The sequence below is a fragment of the Acinonyx jubatus genome, chromosome B3 (genome assembly GCF_027475565.1).
Source record: "Acinonyx jubatus isolate Ajub_Pintada_27869175 chromosome B3, VMU_Ajub_asm_v1.0, whole genome shotgun sequence".
NCBI classification, from domain to species: Eukaryota; Metazoa; Chordata; class Mammalia; order Carnivora; family Felidae; genus Acinonyx; species Acinonyx jubatus.
The window spans coordinates 30,039,900-30,048,270 of NC_069386.1; the positions used below are offsets into that span (position 1 = coordinate 30,039,900).

The following is an 8,371-nucleotide window of genomic DNA, read 5'->3' on the forward strand; positions in this document are numbered from 1 at the left end:
GCTCCTGGCCAGCCTGAAAGGCAGCTAGGTCTCTCAAGTAGGTTAAACATCCCCCCCTGCCAGCTCCTTTATGTGGTTTCCCTAGAAATTGCTTTCGCACGAATTCCACTGAGTCCTAACTCCACATTTAGAAGCCTTAGCACATTCAGAAGCCAGACATAGCACTTTAGTGGGGCAAGTGTTGCCTTCCGACCAACCCCACCCCCTGCTCCCACCCACCATCTCACTGTCCCTTCTGCAGAGCAGCCCTGGGGCTGGGCACTGTGATGCTACCTCTATCCTCAGGAGGACACCACTCTCTCCAAGCCTCACATGCCCCCACCCATTAGCAGAAGTGAGGACAAGTCAGTGATGGCCTGACCATCTCACTCAAAGGCACAGTGTCATCCCACAAAAAGACTGAGATCCCCATTTAACGGATGGGAAAGCTGAGACCCAGGGCCAGCAAAGACTGGAAGCAGAACACAGAAGGTGGGGACAGAGGGAGGGGGGAGTGAGCAAAAGCTCCCCACTCACCCCAATCCCCCCTCCTCCCCAAATTTACATCCCAACCCTGGGAGAGCAAATCAAAGAGAGGGTGGCCTGCACTTCCTTTTCTCTGACTCTTGTTTATGGAGCTTCCTGGTCAGGAATAAATGGCCATGATCACAATCTCCCAGCCAGGCCCAGATGACCCACACCAACGCTGGCTAGGCCCGCCTCCGCCAATCGATAATGGAAGAGCTACCAGTACCCCAAATAATCAATCTCTAATTGCTGAATGCTGTGCAATTCATTGGGGAGAGTTATGTGTGGCCAGTGACTGGGCGCCCCCGCCTCAGCCTGGTGGAGCCTCCAGGGGCAGGGAAGGCCATGTCTGTGGTGAGCACCTCAGCAGAAAAGCCACCCATAACTCGGGAGCTTTTCAAGTAGATGTTCTGGGCCTAGCCCGCATCCCCAGGCCCGAGAGGCAGGAGGAAGTGGCACTGGCCACAGAGGCCCCGAGGGATGCACCACGTTCCTCTGAGTCTATCTGGGCCCAGGTGCCTGCACATCCCAGGTACCTAGGATGGATAAATCTGGTCCCTGCCACCACGGCATTCCCAGGCCATGAAGAGAGAAACCACCATATGTTACAGGCCTCCAATACAGTAGGCCTTGCACACAGTAGATGCACAGTTCTGGCGGAGAAGCAAGTACTTTTAGCTAGGGTGATCAGGAGGGGGTTTCAGGTACAGCACATGGGTTGAAGGTTGAAAAGCGGGTGGGATCCACAAGGGCAGAGGTGGAGGAAGGCACCAGGCAGAAGGGACAGCACAGCCAAAGCATGGAGGAAGGAAAGCCACAGCATGTGTGAAGGGGACAGTGAGTGGCGTCTGGCTGGAGCCTGAGTGCACAGAGGAGACCCGAGAGGATTGGCTAGAACAGAGGGTCAGACTGTGCAAGGCACTGAGGGGTCCGGATGCCAGCCTGAAGGCAACAGGGAGCCCTTGAAGGGTGCTGAGTAGGAGTGTGACGGCCAGCATGAGCTCGGGAGGACCATTAAAAACTACAGCGCGCACAGCTACTGGCAGGCTGCATACCCCAAGAGGGCAGGGGCTGGTTTTATTCATCTCAGCCCCCATAGCAGCTAGCACAGCCAGGCCCAGAAGACACGCCCAACAAGTGAATCACTGAATCATTATAGGATCATCAGCTGCAGGACTGGGGACTCCTGGACCCACAGCTGTGCGATACCATGTTTGTATAAAAATATGTGTTGATAGTTGAGCCCCAAAGACAGCCTTGTGAGGCGGGCAGGGAGATAATTATCTCCAGTTTATAAAGAGGGAAACCGAGGCTCAAAGAGAGACAAACAGTGACCTAACTGAGGTCCAGTGCTCTCCTCACTGTCCCCAGAAGCCTGAGCCCTGTTGACCTTGGGGTGGTCCAGGGCTGCCCAGGAGGTGAAGGGCCACTTCTCCCTACTCCCAGCCCCTGCCCCACCCCGCCAGCAGGGCAGACAGAGAAATGCAATAAATGCTGGGGTCACCTGTACCAACCCCAGCTGGGACTGACTGCTTATCACCATGACTGCCTGTCCCTGTACCTGTAATGAAGACAGGGCTGGGTGGGGAATCTCTAGAACTCCCAAGCTTGGTCTAGACAGGCCTTGTTGAAGACAGATCCACTTCTCCCCAGACTCTACCCCCAAGGTTTGGGAAGAATACCCATGGAGCAAGTGTCCTAGACCAGGAGTCCAGAAACAGGGCAAGCCCAACTTACGGTGCCACTCTGGAGGATCACTTCCAAGCTGCCTCATCTGTGAAATGAGGCAGTGCTCTCTGCCTACTTTATAGAACTGCCATGAGGGAAGGAGTATAAAAACTTATGAAGAATTATAAAGCAAATTTTGTTCTGGAAAGTTAAAACAATGAGGTTTCTCTCTACTTCAGTCTAGATATTGATACTCTGACAGGACTCACTTCCCTCTCCCAGCAGAGAACAAAAATGAACAAATATTTTCTGAGATTCTGAGATGTGCTGTATCAGGTTAGTGAATGCTTTACATGTATTATTTCAAAGCATGCCAATGACACCTCTACAAGGTAGGCATCAGTCTCCCGTGGTACAGATGAGGAAACCAAGGCTCAGAAAAGTGAAGGGACTTGGGGCACCTGGGTGGCTCAGTTGGTTGGGTGTCCAACCTCAGCTCAGGTCATGATCTCACGGCTCGTGAGTTTGAGCCCTGCGTGGGGCTCTGTGCTGACAGCTCAGAGCCTGGAGCCTGCTTCAGATTCTGTGTCACCCTCTCTCTCTCTACCCTCCTCTGCTCATGCTCTGTCTCTCTCTGTCTCAAAAATAAATAAGCATTAAAAAAATTTTTTTTTTAAAAAAAGAAAGAAAAGTGAAGGGACTCACCTGAGCTCACCCAGCTCAGAAGCAGTTGAGCCGGGATTCACACCCAGCTCCAGAGGGCATCCAAGCCCAGGTCCTTTTGATCACACCAGGCTGATTCAAAGGACCCATTTCTATACCCCCAAATCTTAGAGCTATAGAATCAGTGCTCAGGGTGAGGCTGCATGTCACACACATATACTGTGGTGTGGCCGGAAACTCCAACATCAGATGTGCTGTACCGCCCGGTGGCCTGTGGACCACAGGGCCATCAGAGCTGGGTGGGGCATGGGGGGTGACTGGCACAGCTGGTCTTGAGCTAATTGGATCAGTCCTGGGCACGAAGCCGCCTGTCCGGCTGCCTTGGCAGATGGGTGCTAGAACTGGGCCATCTGCCAAGACCCAACCTCCACGTCCAAACCAACCTGGACACTGAGGTTCCATCCTGGCCTCCTCCCACCCTGACCCTGATGGCTGGCAGTGCCCATATAGATGCAGAAGGCCAAGATGGCAGCCGCTAACCCTCCTTCAGTGGCTGGCGCCTCCCCTGATGTGGCCATATGGCCCCATATGCTCCCTGACAGCTGGACTGCCGAAGCAACTGCCTGAGGACGTCCTCTGCAGAGGCCTCAAGGCCCTGGCCATGCCACCCACCCCTGCCCAGCAGGCCACAGGCGCAGCCAGAAAAACCCCAAGCTGGAATGCCCTGCCCCCAAGTTGTTCTATGACCTCATTGTTCAAGTCACCACCCCTCTCTGGGCTTCAAACTCTTCCTCTGTCAAACAGCAGTGTGACCAGCCCTCTACCCCTTCTCTTTGTATCCCACCTCTAAGGTCACAAACTTCCACCCAAACTCACCCCAGGTCTCCAAGGAGACAAACTTACCCATTTTACAGACATAGAAACAGAGGTCTGAGGGATCTCAGGGATTTGCTCAAGTGCACGCAGTAGGAGGGCCAGTATTAAAGGCTGCATCTTATGAGTCTAGGACACCTGTATGTCACTTCAGTATGCCCAGGTGATGGGAATGGTGATATACCGGAGGTCCCGCCCCACTCTGGTTAGCTACATTGCCCCATCAGGCTCTTCCCCCAGGCCGAATCTCTCCATCCTCCATGGGGTGGGAAACCAGGCAGGTTGCCTTGGCCATCCTCAGAAGATAAGAGGCCTGTCTCTGCTGTTGCCCTCACCACCCGCCTGGATTCCCATAGCGGCCTCAGGATCGCCTCCTGGCCTCTGGCTCTCCAGGCCAACCCCTCCCAAAACCACCAGAGGGAGCAGTTTAAATTGCAAATCTGCTTGCGTCCCTCCAGAACTTCAACCCTGCAACCCCTGAATACGGAATCAGCCCACACTCCTCAGTCAGGCACTCAAGATCCTCCTCTGTCTTGTGCCAACCTGCTCTGCGCCTGCTGTGCCCCTGCATGAACTACTCCATTGCAAACGTGTTCCACCCATGCCCGGTGCTTCCCACTGCCATGCCTTCGCTAACACTGTGCCATCTGCCTGGAAAGCCCTCGCTTGTTCACGTTCTCCATTCACTCATTTATTCACCATATTTACTGATCATCTACCAAGTGCCAGAAACATTTGAGCAGATCAAAATGCACCAGGCTTTCAGTCCATCTGAAATGACCCCTTGCCAATCCCCGACTCACATACCTCTGCAACTGCCCAGCCCATTCTGCCTCACACCCAGGGGTGTGGGTGGATATCCATGTCCCCTTTCAGAGCCCACCCAGGGAGGGGCTCAGGCTTGTCATCAGAATCCCCAGTACTCAGCCCAGGCCTCAAACCAGGAGATGAACCCAAATGTGGACTGGGCCCCAATTGTAGGTTTCTAGGCAATGAGGAGTAAGGCCAAGGCATGGTTCTTGGGAGCAGATGTCTGGGCCCCAGAAGCCTATGGAAAAGACTCTGGTTGGCCAGAGTGGCCCCAAGTTCCCCCAAAAGAGGCTTGAGTGGTCAGGGGTAACTTTTTCCCCTCAAGTCACCCAAAGGCCCAGCCCACCCAAAAACTTATCACTGAATTTGTTAAAATACAGTATCTTTATAATTTAAAACACACCCATGGCAAGGTCAGGGCCTGGTTGGAGAGGGAAAGGGAGGGGGGCCCGCTCGGCACTACCCCTTCTCAGTCAGGAGGTTTGAGGGAGAGTGGCTGTCTTCCTAAAGGGAGCAGCAAGTGGGGGCCGGGTGCACCTCACTGGGATTCACACCCGATAGCACAGACCAGGGGTCAAAGAAGTGCCCTGCTCTCTCCTTCCCCATGGCTTGCAACCCCAAATGGAGGGCTCAGCCTGCTGGAGTACTTGGGTGGGGAGGGGCCAGAAGAACCAGGGCAGGGATTCAAGTGGACCTGGATGGCAGGGGTGGGGCCAAGCGGGCACCTGGCCATGCTCCAGCCACCTGGGTGTCAATGCACAGGAAGGCAAAAGTCCAGAGCTCAGGGAGCCATAGGGGATGGAGAAGGGGAGGGAGAGACAGCAAGAGAACAATGGCTAAGAAAGGCCACTGAGTGAGAGCAGGGCAGAAAGGGATTAGGAGAGACAGGGAGAGACTACCTGAGCATGAAGCCAACAAAAAGGCTGAAGGAACTATCGCCGGGCCCAGTAGCACCCCCAGCCCCAGGGGGAGTTTGGTCACTCCTGGGCAACAGCTCTCCCCACCCTGGAGGTCTCTAAGGACCAAAGTAGCACTGGGGAAGAGTCCAGGCTGCTACCAGGTGGGCAGGTGGAGGGGAGGAGGCGGGGGGGGGTGGGGGTTCACAAAAGAATGACTGGGGCTGAAAGCTGTTCTAGCTTCTCTGCCTCAGGTGGGCCACCTGGGGAAGAAGTGGTGCGAAAAGTAACCAGACTCCATTCCCTCCATTGCACATTTGGACCTTTATGGGGAACCCATTTCCCTGAGGGTGAGCTCCCTGGCCCACATGGGGCTCCAGGATGGAGACCTCAGGAGACTGGGAAGGATTCCAGGGCCCAAGGAGGAAGACAATGCCAGGGTCTACCCTACAGGTCCAGGCTGGGGGTGGAGAAACCCCTCTGAGTCCCAGAATAATACTGACATTCCAGTGCTGAAGATGACAGGAACCAGGTTTGCAAACCATTGAGCAGAGCCCAGGTAGACTCTGGCCCCAAATCTAGGAAGCAAAGGTTAATGAAGCCAGGGTCAAGAGGTGCCAGAAGTCAAGCCATGGCGAGCCAGGCTGAGATGCCCCCCTTCCTGCCCATCTGGGGAGGGTGCTGGTCACAGGCAGCAGAACAGCTGTCCTGGGAGACCCTCTAGCAGAAGGCCACCAGAGCTCTGCTGCTAAGTCAACGAAGGGGGCCTGGGTGCCCTCCCTGCCCCTCCGCACCTCACCAAAGATCAGGGTTAAAGGATACTTTCACAGTGGAAAGTTGCTGCCCTAACACTGGACTTCTCCTAGCTCCATCTCTGCCTCAAAATCCTCCTCCGTGAAATGGAGTGGAAGCATGTCCATGGCCTCTCACAAGGTGGCTGAGAGATTCCAGAGGGATAACGAAGTGCAAGTTAAGGTTTAAGCCCGAAAGCTGGTCAAACAAAATATTACCATCCCCCAGAGGCAGGCAGATACTATTCAGCATCACACCCCTCCAGCTAACGTGTAGGCTGAGAACAAGACTTCTGACCCCTACAGGCTCACACATTGAGTGCCTGGAGAGAGCACAGGAACGAGGGCTGCTGGGGAACCCAGCCGCTCCAATCCAGAAACCCAAGCTGGAAGGACAGACTGAGGAGCAATCAGAGAAGACTTCCTAGAGGAGGAAGAACCTGCCCTGGAAGCAAGGAGGATTTGTAAAGGGGAAGGTCCTGACCTCTGACCTTTCCTTGGGCCTGTCATTGGGTGCTGGGGCAGGGGAAGGGGAGGGTGCGGAGCACATGGTTCCTCCCTCTCAAGGGACCACATGTCATCCTCATATCTTCGGAAGGGGCAGGGCTGCCATTTGGGGAGGGGGCCGAGGAAGTTCCCTGCGGCAACCAGCACAGAGGTGTAGAAGGAGACTCAAGAAGGGGAGTGGGGGACACAGCAAGGCACAACCTTGACACATAGTAAGGCACACAGCCGCATGGCTCCGAACAAAGAAGGCATGCGCGCAGTGGGGTGGGCACCAGGCCAGGGACTTAGAGGTTCCCCTTCCAATCCCTGGCCTTTCTGGAGCTCCAGGGAGCCAGGTCTAATGTGATAATCTTTCCAGCAGTTCCCTTCTTCCAGAGGCCTGTCCCACGAGGCAGAAGGTGCGGGACCACACACACGTACACACTAGGCACGTCTCCCCACTCCCACCTCAAGCCCTGTTGTCCTCAGCCTGGCTGCAAAGACGACCTTGCGGCCCCCAGGCCTGGTAGCTGTCGCCGCGCGGTCCCGCCGGACCCTGCCGGAGGCACCGGAGTCCAGCGCCGGGGAGCGGCTCCAGCGCGGCGCCGCGGGGCCTGACTGGTGTCCCAGAGAGCCGGCGGCTGCGCCGATGGGGTGGTGGATATGTACCCCTCTGCCCGCCGGGCGGCACAGCCCGCACCCCCATCCCATTCCTCCCTCGCATTCTCTCCTCTGGAAGACAAGGCCGGAATTCCACCATTAAAACGCCTCCATCTCCTCTCCCCCCACACACAAAGTTGCTCCAAGTCGCCAGGGTTCCGGCGACAGACGAGGGTTAGGCGGGGCCGCGCAGCGGGCGGGAGCGCGGTCACGGACCGGGGTGCCGAGCGCGCCCCATCCATCTCCGCGCGTGCACGCCCCCACGGGCGCGCACCCAACACCCCACCCCCACCCGCTGCCCCCGAGGCTCCCGCCCAATCAGAGGCCGCGCACGCGGCGCTGCCGGCGGGCAGACACCCCAGCTCCCCGGCCTGCGCCCCCGCGGCCCCAGCCCCGCCGCAGCCTCCCGGCTTGGCCACACTCAGGCCACACTCACCGTCCCGGGCGCGCACTTCGCGCGCCGCTCCGTTCCGGGACCGCATTCCCCGATTCGGCTCCGCTCGGCTCCGGTTCCCGCTCCGGCTCGGGTTCCCGCTCCGCAAGGCTCGGCTCCGAGATGGTGGCAGCGGCAGCGAGCGAGGCAGAGAGGGCGTGTGCGTGTGTGTGTGTGTGTGTGTGTGTGTGTGTGTGTGTGTGCGCGCGCGCGCGGCGTGTGCGTGTGCGCGGGAGGGCCCCGCGCTCCCCTGCGCGCCCCACTCCTGCCTCCTGTTCTCCACGCTGCGATGCCAGCAGAATCCCTAACGCGCGCTCCCACCCGCCGGGGCGCTCACACTCGCGCACACCCGCGCACCCCCCGGGCGCGCACACATCCCCGCGGCCGCACGCCCGGCTGCGCACTCTTGGGGCGCTCACAAAGGCCCCCTTGCCCCGGCCAGCTGGAGCCTCCGGAGCACGGCCCGCGGGGCCTGTGGAGTGGCCCTGCGCCCCTGTCCCGTAGGCCCTGCCTCAGGTCCCCCGCCGTTCCCAGAGGGGGCCCCTCGGGCGTCCCCTCTCCCCCACCATGCCCGGCCCGGCCGC

At 57.8% G+C, this 8,371-nt stretch overlaps 1 protein-coding gene across 2 annotated transcripts in view; it reads right to left on the reverse strand.

Moving 5' to 3' along the window:
• The window catches only part of LINGO1 (leucine rich repeat and Ig domain containing 1), a 194,611-nt gene extending 186,645 nt beyond the window's left edge, over positions 1-7,966 (reverse strand). For both annotated transcript variants that reach the window (XM_053223709.1, XM_053223707.1), the window contains exon 1: positions 7,791-7,966. The gene's annotated coding sequence lies outside the window, so the exon portion shown is untranslated. The remainder of the gene's footprint in view (positions 1-7,790) is intronic.
• Positions 7,967-8,371: the final 405 nt, after the last annotated feature.